Source organism: Lepus europaeus, chromosome 12 (genome assembly GCF_033115175.1).
Source record: "Lepus europaeus isolate LE1 chromosome 12, mLepTim1.pri, whole genome shotgun sequence".
Taxonomy (NCBI): domain Eukaryota; kingdom Metazoa; phylum Chordata; class Mammalia; order Lagomorpha; family Leporidae; genus Lepus; species Lepus europaeus.
Window position 1 is genome coordinate 101,227,200 of NC_084838.1, and position 21,332 is coordinate 101,248,531.

Consider the following 21,332-nt stretch of genomic DNA (forward strand, 5'->3'; position numbering starts at 1 on the left):
GTCATTGGAAATCTGGGTTGAGGAAAAACTTTTTTAAACTATTTAATTAAATTGAAGTATAATGAGATCCTTTCTCCAGACATGAGGCTCCATTTATTTGTAATAAGATGTCATAGAGCAAAAAAGAAAAATTTTTATTAAAAAGTGTCTGTACATTTTTTGTGGAACAGGTTTGAACCATCCATCCAGCCTTACTTGATTTCCATTAGGATGCAAAATCAGGAAAGAGAAAACGTAAAAGCTTCTTTTTATTTTGTAGATTGACTCTAAACTCTTTTCCTCAAATTGATGACAGTAATCTAGGTAAACTAAATTTGCCTGTTTGCAGATTGGGCTAAAACATTCATAAAGCAATCAGTGGATGTCATGTGAGTAAGGCAACTAGATAAAAATGTGTACCACACTACAGTAATTTAGACAAGGTTAATATCACTCCAACCCTCTCCAGTGTTTGTATTGCTTCCTTAAACATTAATCTAAGGTAGTAATCTCCATGACTGTTGCTGGAAATGGTAGTCATCTTTCTTTAGATTACAGATGTTATTTGCCTCTTGTGCTCAAGATTTCTCACTTTTTCATTAGCGATGTTGTCAAGGGCATCTTCTTTGGGTTGCTTCTTGTTAAATAACCTGGATTTGCTGGTCTATCTTTCCTTTCTTCTTTCCTTCCTTCCCTCCTCATTTTTTTTTCTTTTAATCATCTATTTGTTTGAAAAGCAGAGTTAGAGGAAGACACAGAGTCTTCCATCCACTGGTCACTTCTCAAGTAGCCTCAAAGGCTGAGGCTGGGCCAGGCTGAAGCCATGTGGGTGTTTGGGCCATCTTCTGTTGCTTTCCAAGGTGTGTTAGCAGAGAGCTGGATTGGAAGTGGAGGAGCCAGGACTTGAACCAGTGCTCATACAGGGTGCCAGCATCACAGGCTGTGCCAAGGATTTGCCATTTTGCATTTCAGTGATAGAGCTGGTATTGGGGAATAGTGAAATAGTCCTTTCCTTTGAGTGTTCCTAAAAGTGATTTCCTTTCTGATCATGAAGCAGTGATGAGAAGTTGACAGAAGGTGATGCCTTCTCAGTGTTCTTGTTTTCTCCAACAAGCTTCCAGGATCTTCAGTTTGCTCAGTTGTCCACAGTCTAGCAAGAACAGTATCTAATATTTTACAGTCAAGCTTATCATTGTTTAGTAGACCAATATTTTGCAGATGTTTTTCAGCACTGGAAACTTTTTGTCTAATGGTATTTGGCAGGGAAATCCTTGTGTAAATAGATGAGAATAAAATAGTGAAGTTGTTGTGGTGGAATGAGAACTGGATCGGGGCATGTAAGCAAAGACAATGAAAGGGCATGATAGTTTCTCACACTGAGCATATTTAAACGATTTAGATTGAACTTGCAAGCATGAGCTGTGTGTTTCTTTGTATTTTTTAGCAGTTTATTTAACTTAAAAACTTGTATATGTGAACTAGTCATGTAATTAGAGTATACAACTTGAATTTTGGAGTAGGCATCAGAATTTCTTTGACTTTTCTGCAGAATGAAAATTAGGACAACTTAAGTGTGTGAGATTCCAATACCTTGTGTGTGCACACCAGTGCCTGCTGGCTTGCTGATGGGCTTGATTTCAGTCTTAAGTCAGTGAGACCAGAACAGCTTTTAGATCCATCATGCTCTGGAACTAGCTCCAGTTGAGAGCAAAAGATCAGGATAACCTCAAAAAATGTGTACTTTTTTTTTTAACACAAGAGCAGACAAAATTGTTTGCTTTTTGTTAGGTGCATTTTGTTAGGCTATCTAGAGCAGGCTGATACTGCTTTTATGATTTTCTGCTGTTAAAGTGAAATTCCTGTAGTAACAAGTTTTAAATGTATTTACTTTTATTTGCACTTGTATTTGAAAGTCAGAGAGGGTAAGAGAGAGGGAGAGAGAGAGAGAGAGAGAGAGAGAGAAAGAATTAGGTAGCTGGGGCTGGGGGCTGGGCCAGGTTGAAGTAGGAGGCTGGCACTCAATACAGAACTACCCTGTGGGTGGCAAGGACTCAGGTACTGGAGCCATTCCTTGCTGCCTCCCAGGGTATGAGTCAAGGTGAAGCTGGACTTGGAAGTGGAGGAGGGGCTTGAGTCCAGGCACTCTGAGGGGGCCTGTGGCCATCCCAACCTGTATCTGAGCTGCTACACTCAATGCCTACCCCACATTTAATTCTAGCATAAGCCACCTCTAAATATATAAAAAATCAAATCATACGTTAGCGATATTCCACTTTAGGGAACTATACACCGTGAATCTTTATGTAGAAGTATGGAGGCTGGCACTGTGGCATGGCAGGTTAAGCTGCCATCTTCAATGCTGGCTTCCTGTATGGGCACTGGTTCAAGTCCTGTCTGCTCCACAGATGCAGCATCCAGCTAATGTGCTTGGAAAATCAGCAGAGGGTGGCCCATGTGCTTGGGCCCCTGCATCCACGTGTGAGACTGGATGAGGTGCCTGGCTCCTGGCTTTGTTCTGGTCCAGTCCTGGTTGTTGCAGTTATTTGGAGAGTAAACCAGCAGATGAAAGATCTTTCTGCCCTCTCTGTCTCTCTGACTTTCAAATAAACAAATAAATAAATCATAAATAAAAGAAACATGGATGTCTCAGTGTGGCTCTGCACCTCTGCTGGATAATTCGGAGTCCATCTCCGAGGACCTGGTGGGTTAGTAATTCTGCTTTTGTTTTGCATTGTATTGTATCATAGGAGGCAGACACTGAGGCAGCATAAAGGGACATTTGAATTATTAAAGTTCCCACATAGACTGTTAAGTTTTGTTGAGGTATAACTTACATACCATACCAATTATACACTTAAAGTATACAGCCTAAAGTATACTTTAAAAAAAAAAGATTTATTTATTTTACTTGAAAGTCAGAGTTACACAGAGAGAGAAGAAGAGGCAGAGAGAGAAAGGTCAGCCATCTGCTGGTTCACTCCACAATTGGCCACAACGGCTGAAGCTGCGCTGATCCGAAGCCAGGAGCCAGGGACTTCTTCCAGGTCTCCCACATGGGTGCAGGGGCCCAAGGACTTGGCCCATCTTCTACTGCTTTCTCAGGCCATAGCTCTCTAGCAGAGAGCTGGATCGGAAGTGGAGCAGCTGGGACTCGAACCGGCACCCATATATGATGCCAGCGGTGCAGGTAGAGGATTAACCTACTTCGCCATGACACCGGCCCCTCAGCTTCTGCTTCTTATGGTCTCCATTAGCAGGAAGCGGGATTGGGAGTGGGATCAGGACTTGAACCCAGGCACTCTGATATTGGAGGCAGGCATCCTAAGCAGCATCTTAACCATTTTGCCAATATTTAAGTTCTTTGCATCACCAACTAATATTCCTTTGTAAGACATACATTTGAATTGTTTTCTCTCTTTGGCTATTATGAATAAAGCTTTTCTGAACATGCATATAGGTTTCTATGTGGACGTACGTTTTTATTTCTTTTGAGTATATGCCTAGGAGTGGACTAGTTGAGTCGTATGGTGGGCACTTTAAATAAAACTTATTTATTTGAGAGACGGGGCAGGGAGTGTGGAGAGATCTGAGAGAGCTCCCATCTGTTGGTTCGCTCTCCAAATACCTACAGCAGCAGCCTGGAACTCAGTCCACATCTTCCACATGGGTAGCAGGAATCTCACTGTTTGAGTCCTTATTGCTGCTGCCTCCCAGGGTATGTATTAGCATGAAGCTGGAGTGAGGAACCAGAGCTAGGCAATGAACCAGTACTCTAGAATGGGATGTGGACAATTTTTTAAATGTTCTCTTTTTTTCTTTTAAAGATGTATTTATGGCCAGCTGTGTGAATCACTAGGCTGATCCTCTGCCTGTGGTGCCAGCATCCCAGTCCAGTCCTGGTTGCTCCTATTCCAGTCCAGCTCTCTGCTGTGGCCCAGGAGTTCAGTGGAGGATGGCCAGGTCCTTGGGCCCTGCACCCACATGGGAGACCAGGAGAAGCACCTGGCTCCTGGCTCCTGGCTTCAGATCAGCGTGGTTTACAGATGGCTTCTTCTTGCTAGGGGAAAGCCAGATCTTCTGGTTTATCTTTTTATGGGCATCTATCCCATTATGAGGTCTCTACACTGATGACCCAATTATCATCTTCTCAAAGACTCTACCTTCTAATACCTTCACTAAATTTTTTTGTCCCCTGTCCCTCCAGAGTTTTATAAGGGCCACTCAGGATGTTGTATTGAGAATCGAATGTGGAGGGTCAAAGGTAGAAGGCTTGACTGTGTTTAGTAGGTAGTGAGGTGATGAGATTTTGGGTATGTTTTGAAAGTAGTGGGAGTCAGGACTTTCTGATGGATTGGTGTGTGTGTGTGCAGCAGGAGACAAACAAGTAGCCAAGGTCTTGGGCCAAGCAGCTGGGGAGAGGATTGATTTTGACTCTGGAAGAGCTAGGGTGCAGCACTGTTGGATTGATTTTGAATTGGTAATATTGTTAGGAGATGCAGGTGGAGATGTTTGAGTTGTCAGGAAGCTGGATGATGTGACCGGGGAACAGACTGTAGGTAGAAGAGGACAAGAAGGACCTGAGCCTTGGGCATTCTGTAGAGGAGACTTTGAAGTGACCTGTGTGGTAGGCAGCAAACAGACTACTGCCAGGAGAGAGTGTTTGCAGGAAGAGGGTGTGTTTGCTGCTGCTGGTAGGATGCGTGAGACAAGGACTGGTCATGGACTGTTAACTGGGTTTCATAACAGGAGGTTGCTGGTTGCTGACTGACAAGGGCAGAGCCTGCCTGTAATGTGCTCTCTAGAGAGGGGAAGACAGGGCTGTGCACACTGTGTGTAACTGCTTTCATGAGGAGAGAAAGGAGACTCCAGCTAGATAGGGGCAGTGGGGGGGGGGAGAAAGTTTTTCTCTTTAAGACAGATTTTATGGTGATGAAAACATCCAATCATGTGGAAAGAGTAGATTGTGTCTGAATTTAGTGGTTGGTTATTGTAATCACTCCTCTGCTTATGCTTGCAGCTTCTTTGCCCCTGTCTTGTCACACTTGCTTGGCAAAGCCTTGAACTTGGTGAGATGCAAGGCCTCTGTTTCTAGGTGCCCGATCTTACTGCACCATAGCGCAGTGATCACAGATATTCACAGCATAAGAAGCTTTTTATTTACTCTAAAGTGCTCTGGCTTCCAGCTTCAGCAATTGAAAGCTGTAGGACACAGTGGATTAGCCCTAGGATAATAGGATTGAAAGCTGATCTTTTTTTCCCAACTAACTTTAAAAGTCCCAGAAAGTAGAATTCTTTGAGGTTGTCGGTTTCATTAGTGAAAATTGTTTGTCAGGAGTTACATATTTAGTGGCTGAGAATTTTCCATAGTGGTGAGGCTGGAGATATGGAGGAACTAAGAAGTTATTTGCAATCAAATTTTTAGGTAGCTCTCTTCATGGTCTCTTTCTCTGTTGTCCTGGACATTTCCTGAGTTTGTGGAGTCTCAGTTTCCTGGATTCTGGACAGAATACCCATGCTTCTGTGCCCCTTACTTTTCTTTTTTGTCACTGTGGACCTTGATCTTTATTTTTTTACTGTCTGCTATTATTTTACCTTTATGGAAGGAGAGGAGAATGTGGTTAACCTGTATTGTGACCTTCAAATTTGAATAACTTCTTAACTGTAGAAATAGAGTTGGTTATGGCAAGTACCCAACATTAGCCTTTATAGTTCTAATAAAATTTGCAGCGACCTTTTCATGACATGCACTGTTAATGTAGTTTTACAGAGAGTCTTAGCACTCAACAAGTAGAAATGACATAATTTCTCTTGATGACAGCAATAGTGCTTTGGAAAGCACATATGATTTTCCCCCTGCCTTTAGGTCTATAGTGATTCTTAATACTTTAGAAGCTGGGAAAACTTACTCTGAATTTGTAGTCACTTTAAAAAGATGAGTCTATTAAAAGAAAGAATAAGTAGCAGTGTAAAATTCCTCATGGACTTTAAAATGTCCTAATTTTTGTGCATGGTCCTAAATACCTATTTCCTTTGCTTTTGAGTTGTATTTTGTTGAAACGTTCTTATTGAAAGAAAAATTACAGATTCAGAAAAAATTCTGAATCAAAGTTAAGCCATTTCAAGTCTGCTGTTTTGCATGGTTGTTTTGGTTTAAATATAGCATTACTAAAAACAGGGTCATTGTTTCACTTTTCAGTGACACGACAAAACTCTTCTTTTCTAAGCATTGCTATATAAAAGTAAAAGACATTCAGGGTATTTTTTGGTGAATAATAAATCTGAACAATAATAAGAATTGTGTGTCTTGCTATTGAAGGTTGTTTAAAGTGTACAAAGTGTATTTTCTAAATATGGAGGGAAAATGTATATTATGTACATTCAGCAAGGTAATGATATAGATTTTTTTTATTTTGTTGAATCAACCTGTTACTAATTGAAAGTGTTCTCATATAGAAATAACCATACTTATTTACCAGTCTTTGGGCATTGTATGAATGGCAAACAATAAGTACATTAATCACAGGAAGAGTGGCTCATTCAAGTATTTTAAGGTGGAATATTAGAACAGTAAGAAAGTCTCAAAACAATTCCTAACAGCAGATCACAAACTGGATTTTGTAGCACCAGGATTTTGCTAACGTCCTCCTGGCTGATTTTAGGTATTTTAATAGTCAGATGTTCCACACTGAGGTAACCCACCAGAAGCACTTAAAAAACCCTTTTGGTTTCCAGTGCTGTCTTGTGTTGCCCACCATGAACATTTTTCATTGCCTGGCTTTTCTGACATCTTCAAAATAGAAAACACAGTTGTGTAAGTGTTTAATGTCATTAACGTTTTTCTTTCAGATTACCTGCAATGATGAAATGAAGTAACTCAAGATGAGCAAGTTAAAAGTGGTATCAGAGAAAAGGTAATTCTAAATATTTATATATATAGAAATTGCAGATATAATTGTTAGAAACCCATTACTTACAAATGCTATTCATGTTTAATAGTATGTTTATATTATTTTGTTAGTATTTATTAATATTAAAGCAGTAGTCCGTACACTATGGCTCATGGCCATATAAGGCCTCTCTCTTTGTTTTATGTGGCCTGTGACCTAAGAATGGGTTTTATGTTTTTAATTGCTTTTAAAAAGTCAAAATAATACTTTGTGACACCTGAGAACTGAAGGAAATTTGGGTTTGAGTTATGTGAAGAGAATTTTATGGGAACACAGCCCTGCTCCTTCCATGCTGCATTTGCATTGTGGTTGCCAAGTGGAGGAATTTGACAGACTGTGGCTCACAATGCCTAAAATATTTGTTATCTGGAACTTCGCAGGAAAAGTTTGACTTAGGAATCTGAGCTCGATATATCATCTCTGTGAAAGTTCTTAAGTGCCAAGGAGTTGTCTGAAGTTTGGTTAAAAGTCAGGCAAATTGGTTCCATGTTCAGGTTTTCTTAGCTGTATGGCCTTGAACAGTCTGCTTAACTCTGCTACACCTCAGTTTTGTCATCTACAAAATTATTTTAATGATAATATTGTTATAATAAGGATGTGAAGATTAATTAGTGCCTGGCTTACTCAGTAAATGACAGCTTGTTAATATTGGTAGCACCCAACATTGTTGTTTTTTTTTAAGAATTTTTTTATTTATTTGAGAGAGTTACAGAGAGAGAGAGAAGGAGGTCTTCCATCCAGTGGTTCACTCTCCAGATGGCCACAATGGCCAGAGCTTGGCTAGTCTGAAGCCAGGAGCCAGGAGCTTCTTCTGGGTCTCCCACATGGGTGCAGTGGCCCAACGGCTTGGGCCATCTTCCACTGCTTTCCCAGGGCATGGCAGAGAGCTGGATCGAAAGTGGAGCAGCCAGGTCTTGTACCAGCACCCATATGGGATGCTGGTGCCCCAGGTAGTGGCTTTACCCAATACCTCACACTGCCGGCCCCAACATTTCTGTGTTATGGTAAAATAACTCATTTACCAAAGGAAAACTATTTAGTAAGAAGAGTGACATAGTTTGACAACATTTTTGTAGATCTCTGTTGTTTGGCTTAATGGAAGAAAGCAGAAGTCTCTTATCTACTTTTGAGTTCAAACTGTTGTGACATAAACAGATACAACAGAGGCGAATGCACACAGACATATACACACACACACATATACAAGTGTTTGTGTTGTGTTATGGTTGATGGATGGGTCTAAGGAGTTCCAGAATGTGTGGAAAGAGAAAGGATTAGAGGGCCTTTTAGTGCAGTAATAAGAGGAAACTTCCCTCATTTGGAGAAAGAAAGGGTCATCCAAGTAGAGGAAGCTCATAAAACTCCTAATGGACATGACCAGAAAAGATCTTCATCCAACACATTGTAATCAACTCTCAACCGTAAAACATGAAGTGAAGATTCTAAAATGTGCACAAGAGAAATGCCAGATTACTTTCAGAGGATCTCCAATTAGACACACAGCTGACTTCTCATCAGAAACCCTACAGGTTAGGAGAGAATGGTGAGATACATTCCAAGTCTTAAGAGAAAAAAAAAAACTGTCAACTCAGAATACTACACTCTGCAAAGCTCTCATTTATGAATGATGGTGAAATAAAGACTTCCCATAACAAACAGAAATTGAGAGACTTTGTCACCAGCCATCCAGCCTTGCAGCAGATGATTAATGATGTGCTGCACACAGAAACACAGAAACATGGTCACCACTATGAAAGAAGGTAAAGGAAGAAAAACTCCCAGGAGAAGTCAAAGGAAATCCAAAGTAAAAAATAGGAATATTTTTGGAAAAATGGCAGAGCAAAGTCGTTACTTATCAATAGTCGCCTTGAATGTAAATGGCCTCAACTCTCCAGTTAAAAGATACAAACAGACTGAATGGATTAAAAACAAAAACCCATCCTTTCGCTGCCTACAAGAAATGCAATTCACCAACAAAGATGCATGCAGACTGAAAGTGAAAGGATGGAAAAAGATATTCCATGCTAACAGAAACCAAAAAGCTGATATACCCATCCTAATATAGGACAGAATAGACTTTAACACTAAAACTGTTAAAAGACTCAAAGAAGGGCACTATATAATGATTAAGGGATCAATTCAACAGGAAGATGTAACTATTATAAATGTATATGCACCTAATTACAAGGCACTGGGCTATTTAAAAGAAATGTTAATGGATCTAAATGCAGACGTAGACTCCAATATAGTAGTAATGAGGGATTTCAATATCCCACTTTGACCAATGGATGGAGCAACCAGACAGAAAATCAGCAAGGAAACAGCAGAGTTAATTGACACTATGGACCAAATGGACTTAACATATATCTACAGATCCTTCCAGCCTACATCTTCCAACTACACAGTGATCTTGTAGTACTGAATTTACAGTTGGTTTAGAATGTATCCTGATGTTAGATAACATTTTTTATTTTATTTTTTTTTTAGCCTTACCAATAATTCTTGGATTGTGGGACTCCTGTCTCAGCTGGAGAAGATAAACACTGAATCAGCAGAATCGGATACTGCCAGATATGTCACATCAAAGATTCTTCATCTTGCTCAAAGTCAAGGTAAACTTGAGTCTCTCCTTTTCTTTTTGGAGTGATTTCTAAAAGTTATTTCAAAGTAGATGCTAGGAATGTTCAAACTTGATAAATCTGTGACTTTCTATAAAAATTGAACTTTATTAAATTGGTTTAACAAGTAGAAAACTGAAGAACTTTGGAAGAGATTGATCCTCAATACATTATTTTTTCAAGATTTATTTATTTGAAAGTCAGAGTTTCACAGAAATTAGAGAGGCAGAGAGAGAGAGACAGGTCTTCTATCCACAAGTTCACTCCCCAATTGGCTGCAACATTCAGAGCTGAGCCTTTCCAAAGGCAGGAGTTCTTCCAGGTCTAGTATATTGGTATAACATTATTTGGACAAGTTGAATAAAATCCATGTAATAATCTCAGTGGATATTAACAATAAAAGACTTTGTTAACATTCCAAAACCTGTGCTTGATTTCTGTGTGTGTGTGTATGTGTGTCTGTGTCTCACAATAAGGGAAAAATCAGCAACTAGCTTAATATTTACTGGCAACACTTTAATGGCATTTCTGTTAAAATTAAGGTCCAGACAATTCTCAATTTTTTAAAAAAGATTTCTTCATTCGCAAGAGTTATAGAGAAAGAAAGCAAGACACAGAGAGAAAGAGAGAGAGAGAGAGAATTGGTGCCCATATGGGATGCTGACACTGCAGGTGCCATAGTTTGGGCAGGGGGCTCAATTCACAATTGTTAAAAAAGTTATTTATTTGAAAGGCAGAGTGATACAGAGAGGAACCAATCGAAAGGGAAAGAGATCTTTCTGTCTGCTGGTTCACTCCCCATTGGCTGCAATGGCTGGATCTGCGTCGATCCAAAGCCAGGAGCTGGGAGCTTCTTTCAGGTCTCCCCCCATGGGTACAGGGGCCAAAGCACTTGGGCCAACTTCTGCTTTCCAGGCCACAGTAAAGAGCTGGATTGGAAGTGGAACAGCCAGGACTCAAACTGGCACCCATATGGGATGCCGGCACTGCAGGTGGTGGCTTTACCAGCTATGCCATCGTGCCATGATGACTCAGGTGATTGGGTCCCTGCCACCTGTGTGGAACATGTGGATTGAATTCCCAGCTCCCAGTTTTGGCCCTGGCTCTGCCCCTGTGATTGCAGACATTTGTGGAATGAATCAGTAAATGGGAGCTCATTCAGTCTCTATCTTTGCCTCTGATAATTAGATAAAGAGTTCAAGAGATGTATTTGAAATAAAAATACTAGCATAAGAATGTTTGGAGCCAGTGCTGTGTCATAGTGGGTAATGCTGCTGCCTGCGATGCCAGCATCCCATATTGATGCTGGTTTGAGTCCCTGCTGCTCCACATCTTTTCTTTCTTGTTTTTTTAAGATTTATTTATTTATTTGAAAGTCAGAGTTACATACAGGCATTAAGAGAGGTAGAGAGAGAGAGAGAGAGAGGTCTTCGATCTGCTGATTCACTCCCCAGTTGGTCACAATGGTTGGAGATGCACTGATCAAAAGGCAAGAGTCAGGAGCTTCCTTTGGGTCTCCCACGTGGTGGCAGGACCCCAAGGCCTTGGGCATCTTCTACTGCTTTCCCAGGCCATAGAAGAGAACTGGACTGGAAGTGGAGCAGCCGGGACATAAACTGGCACCCATATTGGATGCCGGCACTGCAGGCAGTGGCTTTACCTGGTATGCCATAACATCGGCCCCTGCGCCACTTGTGACCCAGCTCCCTGCTAATGCACTTGGGAAAACAGCAGAAGATGTCCCAAGTCCTTGGGTCCCTGCACTGACATGGGAGATCTGGAAGAAGCTCTAGCTCCTGGCTTTGACCTGGCTAGACCCAGCAATTGCAGCCATTTGAGGAGTGAACCACTGGATACCCACCCCTTTTAACTCCATGTTTTTTTTTAAGATTCATGTATTTTATTTGAAAGCTTTATAGGCAGGGAGACAGAGAGAGAGAGAGAGAGAGAGAGAGAGAGAGAGAGAGAGAGAGAAAGGAAGAAAGAGGGGTCTCTCATCCTCCCATCTGCTGGTTCAATCTGACTGTGACAGCCAGAGCTGTGCCTATCCAAAGCAGGAGTTTCCTCTGAGTCTCCCACACTGGTGCAGGGGCCCAAGGACTTGGTCCATCTTCTGCTGCTTTCCCAGGCCATAGCATAGAGCTGGACAGGAAGTGGAGCAGCCAGGTCTTGAACTGTGCCTGAATGGGATGTCAGCACTGTAGTTGGTGGCTTAACCACTATGCCACAGTGCCAGCCCCTAACTCTGCCTTTCAAACAAACAAAATCTTTCTTTAAAAGAAAGATGTTGATAGTATTTATTGCAGTATTATTTGTAAGATCAAAGATCAAGAGACAGTCTAAATATCCATCGAGAGAATGGTTAGATAAATTTTAATATAGTCAAACTAGACCTTGATAGCCATGTTATGCAAGTGTTATCAATAATAAATTAAATATGGTGGGTCTTGTAATCCTAACAGCCAGGCTCACCCACAACCAATTTAATCATCATTGTTAATGCTTTCCATGTGACTGCAAAATTGAAAGCCACTGCTCTAAAGCAGAGAATGCCAAGCTTATTAAGTGAGGGGCCAGATAGCATATGTGTTGGGTTTTGTGGGCCATATAGCCTTTGTCACATTTACTGCACTCTGCCCTATAGCACAGAAACAGCCATAGATGACCCATAAATGGACAGGTATGGCTATGTTCCTATAGACTTTGTTAATGGACACTGAAAAAAAATATCACATGGAACATAATGGTTCATTGGTGGAAGTATATGAATTGTCCTGGAGGCCTACATGTAATATATTGAATAAACAGCAAGTCCCTTTGGTTCATGTAACTCTGTAGGTATAGCCTTGTTTTTGTACAGAATCAGCAATTATATGTGATGTTTGCAGGAACAGGCCATGCCCACACACATAAAGGAAAGCTGCCTTACACCTTGTTGGCAATATTGTTGCACCTTGTTGGCATCAGCGGACTAGATATGGAGAGGAATGAAGTGTGAACTCTTGCTTTGACTTTAGTTGTTGTATACTGTTAGAATTGTTACAGCAGGCACACATGTGTATTTAAATGATTAAAAGAGCAAACTGACTGGCTCTGCAGCTCAATAGGCTAATCCTCCACCTCCAGCGCTGGCACCTTGGGTTCTAGTCCTGGTCGGGGCACAGGATTCTGTCCCAGTTGCTCCTCTTCCAGTCCAGCTCTCTTCCATGGCCCGGGAGTGCAATGCAGGATGGCCCAAGTGCTTGGGCCCTGCACTCGCATGGGAGACCAGGAGCAACATCTGGCTCCTAGCTTCGGATCAGTGCATTGTGCCAGCTGCAGTGGCCATTGTGGGGTGAACCAATGGAAAAGGAAGACCTTTCCCTCTGTCTCTCTCTCACTGTCCACTCTGCCTGTCAGAAAAAAAAAGAGCAAGCCAACTCGTGCAGTGCACCTTATTCAAATGGTTGAAACAAAATTTCCACAGTTTGCTCTTAGTGTTTCTTGGATTCATTACATTTTCTGTCTTTAATATTGGATTACTTATTTGCAGTATGCACAATACCTCCTGTAATTTGTCTTTATTTTTTGCTAAAAGTATTTATTTATTTCATGCAAATGTTCTAATTTTAATTTGTTGGCAACATTTTCTTATTCTTAGTTTCTACAGAATGGGAGGGGCTGTCCCCTCTTCATTCCTGATTTTGGTACTTTGATTCTTCTCTCTTTTTTGCTTGGTCTGAATCACCAGGGTTGATTTTGTTCCATTTTTTCCCCCAGGGGACATTAACAATATTCAGAGACTGTTCATAAAATGCTTTTTGGGGTGTTGCAACTGGAACATGTTGGATAGAGATCAGAGATGCTGTTAAACATTATACAGTGTATTGCATGCCTCTCTGCTCCCCTGGCAAGAAAGGATTATCTGCTTAAAATGTCAATGAAGCTGAGGCTGAGAAACCCTGGTATAGCAAAATGTCAGTATTATGTGAAAGAACCAATATCTGGTTTATTGATTTTCTCTGCTTTTCTGTCTTATTGATCTTAGGTTATTGGTTCTGAGACTTTTCTTTTGTCAACAGTGATTTGAGTGCATTCTCTAAGTGATATGATGTGTTTTTGTTTGAATTTGTTCAAAAAATGTTTAAGTATGTGGTTTCTCTTGGACTCATGGATTATTTAGAAGTGTGTTGTTTAATTCCCTAGTATTTCAGGATTTTCCAAATTTCTTTCTTTTTTTAAAGATTTATATATTTATTTGAAAGTCAGAGTTACAGAGAGAGAGAGACAGAGAGGGAGATAGGATCTACCATCTGCTGGTTCACTCCCCAAATAGCCACAATGGCAGGAGCTGGGCTGACCTGAAGCCAGGAGCTAAGAGCCAGGAGCTTCTTCCAGGTCTCCCATGCAGACACAGGGGCCATCTTTACTGCTTTCCCAAGCCATAGCAGAAAGCTGGATGGAAATTGGAGGAACCAGGATTCGAACTGAGAGCCATATGGGATACTGGCACTGCAGGTGATGGCTTTACCCATTATACTACAGCGCCAGCCCCCTCCCCCATTTCTTTTTGTTGATTTTTAATTTAGTTTTATTATACTGTCTGATTTATTGAGATATTATGATAGTGATGAGATATTATGATAATGTATGGTCTTCTTTGAAGAATGCTCCATGTATACTTGAAAAGAATGTGTGCTCTGCTGTTACATTATCTGCTGAGTGGAGTACTCTGTAAATGTCAGGTCAAGTTGGTTGATGCTGCTGTTCTTCTATACCCTGTTCATTTTCTGTCTGGGTGCTCTATGAGTTCTTACGAGCTGGGTATTGAATTCTCCACCTATTACTCTTGAACTCTTTTTACCTTTGGCAGTTTTGGGCCCATCCCTTTTGTTAGACTCTGCTGTTGCCTATGTAGATCTTTCATCTCCAGCTGCTTTGACTCTTTCATTGTGATGCAATCTCTGTCTTTGTCTCCAGTAGTATTTCTAGACTTAAAGGCTGTTTTGCCAGATAAAAACATAGCCAGTCCAGCTGCCTCCGGATTCCTCTTTGCATGTTACACTTTCTCCATTTTACTTTGAACCTGTTTGTACTTTGCATCCAAAGTATGTTTATTGAAGATAACGTATTATTACATCTTGCTTTTTATCTAGTTTGAATGTTTGGTGCTTTTAATTTAAAGTACTTATTGATATGATTGGAATTATGTCTGCCATTTTTGATATTTGTTTTCTAAATGTTTTAGGTCTTTTAAATTCCCATCCTTTGCTCCTTCTTTTGTGTTATGTGTTGATTTTTTTAACTTGAAAATTTTAGTTCTTAGTCATTAAAATATGCATCATATTGCAGTGTATTCCAGCCTAATTCCAATAAACTATGGAAATTTTTTTCCAGTACAGCTTTTTTTCCTTCTCACTCCTTTATGTTATGTTATTAATGCTGTATGTATTCTGTCTTTACATGTCAGAAATCCAATAATGCAGTGTTATAATTATTGCTTATATTAACTATGCCTTCTAAAGAAGCCAGGAGAGAACAGTGGGAAGCCAAGTACATAGTTCTGAAGGGAGGTCTGGATATGAGCCAGTGGATTGGGAGTGTAATGCAGTTATCTGGGAGGAAATACAGGGTGAGGAAGGAGAGGTTTGTGTCCTGGGAACTGTCCCAGGTTTAGATACGGCTGTGAGAGGTGTCTTATGAAGATATTAATAGGCAATTATATTTATGATTTTTATGTGTTATTGATGCTTACCCTTTTATCACTAGGAGAAGTTCCTTCTTATTTCTGGTGATTTGCTTTATTTTGAAATTTATTTTGTCTGATACTAGTATTAAAGGACGAAACTGTTCACAAGAATGTCACCTTCCCACCCCCACAATGATCTTTCTCTATCTAGCCTCTGCAAAACTGCTTGCAAAACTAGATAAGCAAAAGGCCTCCAAGGCTTCTGGAGAGCCCCAGACCAGAGAAAACCCACCAAGTCTCTTCACAAGAACAAACCATTGCCCTGTTTGCTTCATTAATGTGACCTGTCACTGTAGAGGTATGCTCTGTCTCCTTTTTCCATCTCTTTTCTGAGGGTACGAAAGGACAGAACCCTGAGCTATTCCAGGCCTACCACGTACCCTCAGCTTTTATACCTTATTGTCTGTATAACAGCTTTTCCAGTCATCAAAGTTCACCACCTCTTTCCTTCTTCCTCTGTCTCCTCCTCTTCCCTCTTTCATTTGCAGTCTTTTTTGTATCTTTGAGTCCAAAGACCATCTGTAAACAGCGTATCGCTGATTCTTTTCTTTTTTGTTTTGCAAAAGAAAATTCCAGTTTGACAGTCTCTGCCTTTTAATTTGAATATTTACTCTAATTGTTGATCAGAGTTAGGCCTGATATTGCCCAGCCTTATTATTGATTTTTAATATTTTGAGAGTTCTTGCTGTCTATTTAGATAAAAACTCTGAATATCAGCTGAAAGAAGCCAGGCGAATGGTAAGTGTTTCACACTGATTCAGTGGGAGAAATGCACAGGAATGTGAGGGCTCTAATTAGGGGAGAAGGAAGTCTAGAAGCACAGGCTGGGTCCAGACCAGGCAGAGAGCAGGCCGGGAACCATGTGGAGCAGAGCATCCAGGCAGGAAGGCAGAGGCAGTGGACAGCAAGGGAGGGGCCCACCATGCTCCAGGCTTTTATTCACTTCATAGGGTGAGTGGTTATGTAGTCTGATTGGCAGGTGGGCATATAGGTGAGGTCAGGCAGGGGCGTGAGCTCACAGAAAGGGGCAGGGGGAAGGCATGGTCTCCAGCTCACCCATCCAATCGATTTAATCTAATCCGCCTGCCTATACCAGGCCTACAATTTTGTGGTTTTCTGTTTCTTCTTTCTGTTTTTATACTCCTTTCTTCTTGCACTACATACTTTTGGATAATTTGAACATTCTTAAGGATCATGTTTTAATTTATTTGGTGACTTCATGCTTATTACTCTTTTGCATTTGAAAAAAATGTCACAAATATAATTAGCTTCTCACAGTTTACTTAGGAATAATTTTGTAACCTTCTGTAACATATGAGGACATTAGAACTGTTTTTATTTATTTACTTGAAATGCAGAATTACAGAGAGGCAGAGACAGAGGCAGAGAGCAAGGGAGAGAGATCAATTGATCGATCGATCGATCCTCCATCTGCTGGTCTGTTCTCTGAATGGCCGCAATGGCCAGAGCTGGGCCAATCTAGAGCCAGGAGCCAGGAGCTTCCTACAGGTCTTCCACAATGGGTGCAGGGAACCAAGCACTTGGGCCATCTTCTACTGCCTTCACAGGCCATGGCAGAGAGCTGGATCAGAAGTGGAACAGCCAAGACTCAAACTGGTGCCCATATGGATTGGTGCCCATGTGGGATGCTGGCACCACAGGTGGTGGCTCTACCTGCTCTGTCACAGTTCCAGCCCCCATTAGAATGTTGTTATCTCTATCATTCTTCAACTGCCATTGTATAAATCACATCTGTATACTTTATGTCTCCTGTAAGACAATTTGTGTTTTACCCAGTCATGCATATTTTAAAGACAATAAAATGAAAATGAAGGGTAGTTTTTTGTTTACAGAAATATTTACCTTATCTGTCCCTCTGCCTTTCAAATAAATAAAAAATAGACAATAATTTTCTCAATTTCTTTACAAAAGATAAGAGTCCAGTGCTGTGGCCCAGCAGGTTAAAACTGTGGCCTGCAGCGCCAGCATCCTATATGGGCACCGGTTCATATCCTGGCTGCAGCACTTCCAATCCAGCTCTGTGCTATGACCCGGAAAAGCAGTAGAAAATGGTCCAAGTCTTTGGGCCCCTGCACCAGTTTGGGAGACCTGGAAGAAGCTGCTGGCTTGAGATCAGCTCAGCTCTGGCCATTGTGGCCATCTGGGGAGTGAACCAGTGGATGGAAGACCTCTTTCTTTCTCTCTCTCTGGCTCTACCTCACTCTGTAACTCTTTCAAATAAGTAAAATGAATCTAAAAAAAAAGAAAAAATTTAAATGCCATAGTTTAGTGAAGGATTTTTTTTAATTTAATAATGAACATACTGTTGGCCTGAACAAGTGCACTTTCAAGTGGTAGGGTGAGAAGCGAGGTTTCAGTGTGTTGTAATGTGAGTGGTGATGAATTTATGATGGGGATTGTAGAGGGTTTGTTGACGGCACTCCACTGAGACAGAAAGGCAATGGGAGTAGGGGAGGAAAGGTAGACTAAGGTCTGGTAAGTAGTGGGATAATGGAAAACCTGGCAGGGAGTGGTCAGCATGTGGGTGGAGGCTGAAGTGACATGTCCAGGTTCATGGGAATATGGAGAGGATGTGATCCAGAGCAAGGTGAACTGGCCTTCATGACCCTCACTGTGGTAGGATGGAATCCATAGCAAGGGGAATGGGCCATCATGACCCTCACTATGGAAAGGATGAATCCAGAACAAAGGGAATGGGCCTTCATGACCGTCTATGGAAAGGATGGATCCAGAGCAGGTGAACAGGCCTTCATGACCCTCACTATGGTAGGATGGGATCCAGAACAAGGAGAACAGGCCTTCATGACCCTCACTATGGTAGGATGGGATCCAGAACAAGGAGAATGGCTTTCATGACCCTCACTATGGTAGGATGGGATCCAGAACAAGGTGGCTGGGCCTTTCTGACCCTCACTATGGTAGGATGGGATCCAGAGCAAAGAGAATGGGCCTTCATGACCATTACTCACATACTCTCCTGTCCACAGACTGTGGACGTGGAAATAAAGGCCATCATGTGTACAGTGTTATCTGTGTTACCCAATTACTTTGTTTCAATTTCCTGAAGAGAAATGTAGGTGCTGAGTGTTTGGAATTGAAGTCCAGAGATGTAAGAGGGGGGATTGAGGACTGATAGAAATTTTGGACTAGCCCTAGGCAAAGCAGATCTGACGGTGGCAGACAGGAGTGAAGATTTTTGAAAGAACAGTTTTATGTCCCCAAGTGGAGCTGGGTTTTCTGAATTTTTCAAACTAACAGCCTTAAATTGGGAGAAGATATTCTTGTGGCATTATTTTTACTGATTTAGAGTGTAGAATTAATTTCTGCTTAAGGGTTTGTAATGGGAGGGGAGGACTTGGACTCTAAGGTATAGAGGAGGCTGGTACAATAAGGAAACAATATTGATAAATAAGTTTCAGTGAAGGTGACAGGTTAATATTTCTTATAAGGGGGCTGGCGCTGTGGCATAGTGGTTAAGGCCACTACCTGTGGTGCCAGCATCCCATATGTGTGCTGGTTTGAGACCCTGCTGCTCCACTTCTAATCCAGCTATCTGCTATGGCTTAGGAAGGCAGTAGAAGATGGCCCAAGTGCTTGGACCTCTTGCACTTGTGTAGGAGACCTGGAGGAGGCTCCAGGCTCCTGGTTTTGGATTGGCCCAGCTCTGGCCTTTGTGGCCATTTGGGGATTAAACATTAGCAAATGGGAGAATGCTGGCGAAGAATGCTGGTGGAGAGTGCTGGTGGAAAATGCAGAGGTGGCACGGGATTGGCTGGTTCGGAGGGACAATTAGCATACCGGAGAATGCTGAGGGAGAGTGCTGAGGGAGGATGCTGAGGTGTTACAGGATTGGCCGGTCGCAGTGACATCATAAGTGCGCGCCTAGAGACTCTCCGAAGGGGAGGGGCAGCTCTGCTCTGGGCGTGCCCAGAGGTTTCCCAGAGGGAAGGGGCAGTTCTGCTCTGGGCGTGCCTAGAGGTTCTCTGAAGGGGATTGACTTTTCCTTCCCAGAGAACGTCCTGCCCGCTGGACTCTGGGGAGCATCTAACCTCTTAAGAAGCCCCTGATATTTTCCCAGGCCTAGTTTCTTGTCCCTCTCCCCCATAAGGGTCCTTCATTACCTCCTTTACTTTTTGCACAGATTTTAATCCTAAAATCTATTGGACCTCGGAGGTCTTTGAAGCTTGACACTGGTACTGTTGAGTCAGCACCAGGGTTTGGACAAGGAAAAGCCTCTCGTGGATAAACTGGAGCAACCTGTTAAGAATACATGGGCCGTCTCGGATAGTAACATTGTGGGTGACATTGCACAAGTGTCAGTGGGACAAGGGAGGATTTCCTACACAAGTACCTTGTCCCGACACCTCTGTAAGAGTGAGACGCGGCCGAAGGGGCAAGAGGCAATTATTTGCCTCTGTAGTGCCATTCCAGGTCCTGGGGACCGCGAGGCCCTCGTAATAAGGTGGACCTGGGGCTAGGCATAGCCAGCAGGACTCGGTCAGCTCCGGATTGGTCTGGTTGAGGGCCAGAAAGGCCCCTGTCAAAAGGTTAAACAGCCGCTGTCCAGTTGTACGGGGGCTTGAAGCGTTTGGAGTTAAACTTGCCAAGCTAGGCGAAAGGGTGGCTGGCGGGAGGGGTGGCCTGGGGAGAGCCTGCCTCACTGGAGGGAGGGAACTCTGTTCTTGCTGGACTGGGTTGGGTCCCACTGACTGGGGACTGGGAGCCATACACGCCCCAATAGTTAAGACTATTTCCAGGGATTTTTGTCAAATTATCCTGGTCAGGTGCATCCCAGGTATCTAACCCAGTAACCAGTTGACATACGTTTGGGTATAAGGTGGGCCACTACGCCCCGGGGGTATGTAACCCACTAACAGACCAGGCCACCCATCCTGTGGAGGAAATTACTTCCCACGTTAACAATTATGGAGCATGGGGATTGGAAAAACAATGGGGAAAGGCCAGGAACATCACAAATATTAGACAGTTTTTGAAAGTCAGCTTGAGCGGGTTCTGAGTGTGCTGGAGCTTCCATTTGGCTGGTCTATCCGGATCCTCGGGGCCCTGGGGGGTGGTGCTCGCTTCACGTGTGAGGCGTGGACCCAAGCAGCGATTCCGTCGACCTTGAGAGTGGTGGGAGTTGTCAACAGCACAGTGAAGGGGCCTTTCCACCGGGGCTCTAGAGTCTTAGATTGGTGCCTTCTGACATACACAGCGTCTCCAATTTGGAAAGGATGTGGGATGGTTGTCGTCTTGGGTTGGTAGGCTGCTGCAAGAGGTTTCCAGACCTGGTTCTGGATGATCTGGAGCGCTCTCAACCGGGCCTGTAATTTAGGGGCATCGGCAACGGAGTCACTGGCAAGGTCAAGCAAGCCTGCTACTGGTGGGGGCCCTCCATAAAGGATTTCATATGGCATCAGCCCGCAACGTGTTTCGGACCCAGACAACACCATAGGGAGGAGTTGGACCCAGTCTTTAATGCCAGTCTCCAACGCTAATTTGGTCAAGGTCTCTTTAATTGTTCTGTTCATTCTTTCTACCTGTCCTGAATTTTGGGGTCTATAGGCACAGTGCAATTTCCAATTTATGCCTAATGCTTTGGCCACCAACTGACTTACCTGGAAGGCAAACGCTGGGCCATTGTCGGACCCGATTACCTTAGGCAAGCCGAACCGGGGGAAGATCTCCTCTATGATCTTCTTGACGACCATCCGGGCGGTTTCCCGTTTTGTGGGGAATGCCTCAGTCCATCCGGAGAAGGTATCTACAAAAACTAGAAGATACTTATTCCCATAACTGCCCGGCCTTATCTCAGTGAAATCGACCTCCCAGTTGATTCCTGGTCCTTCTCCTCTTACCCTAGCTCCCTCCAGGAGCTTGAGGTTTCTGGCATTTACCTTGGCACACGGAACACAGGATTCAGTCACCTGCTGGACTAAAGAGTCAAGTCCGGGGATGTAATAAGACTGCCTATCTTCCTGTAAGGCTGCTTTTAGCTTTTTGTGTCCCAAATGAGTCCATTGATGGAGGTTGGTAATT

At 42.6% G+C, this 21,332-nt stretch overlaps 1 long non-coding RNA gene across 4 annotated transcripts in view; it reads left to right on the forward strand.

Annotated features, from left to right (window-relative positions):
* LOC133772061 (uncharacterized) overlaps positions 1 to 21,332 on the forward strand; it is a 190,058-nt gene that overhangs the window by 3,976 nt on the left and 164,750 nt on the right. For all 4 annotated transcript variants that reach the window (XR_009867684.1, XR_009867687.1, XR_009867685.1 and 1 more), the window contains exons 2-3: positions 6,826 to 6,890; positions 9,414 to 9,538. This is a non-coding gene — a long non-coding RNA (uncharacterized LOC133772061). The remainder of the gene's footprint in view (positions 1 to 6,825; positions 6,891 to 9,413; positions 9,539 to 21,332) is intronic.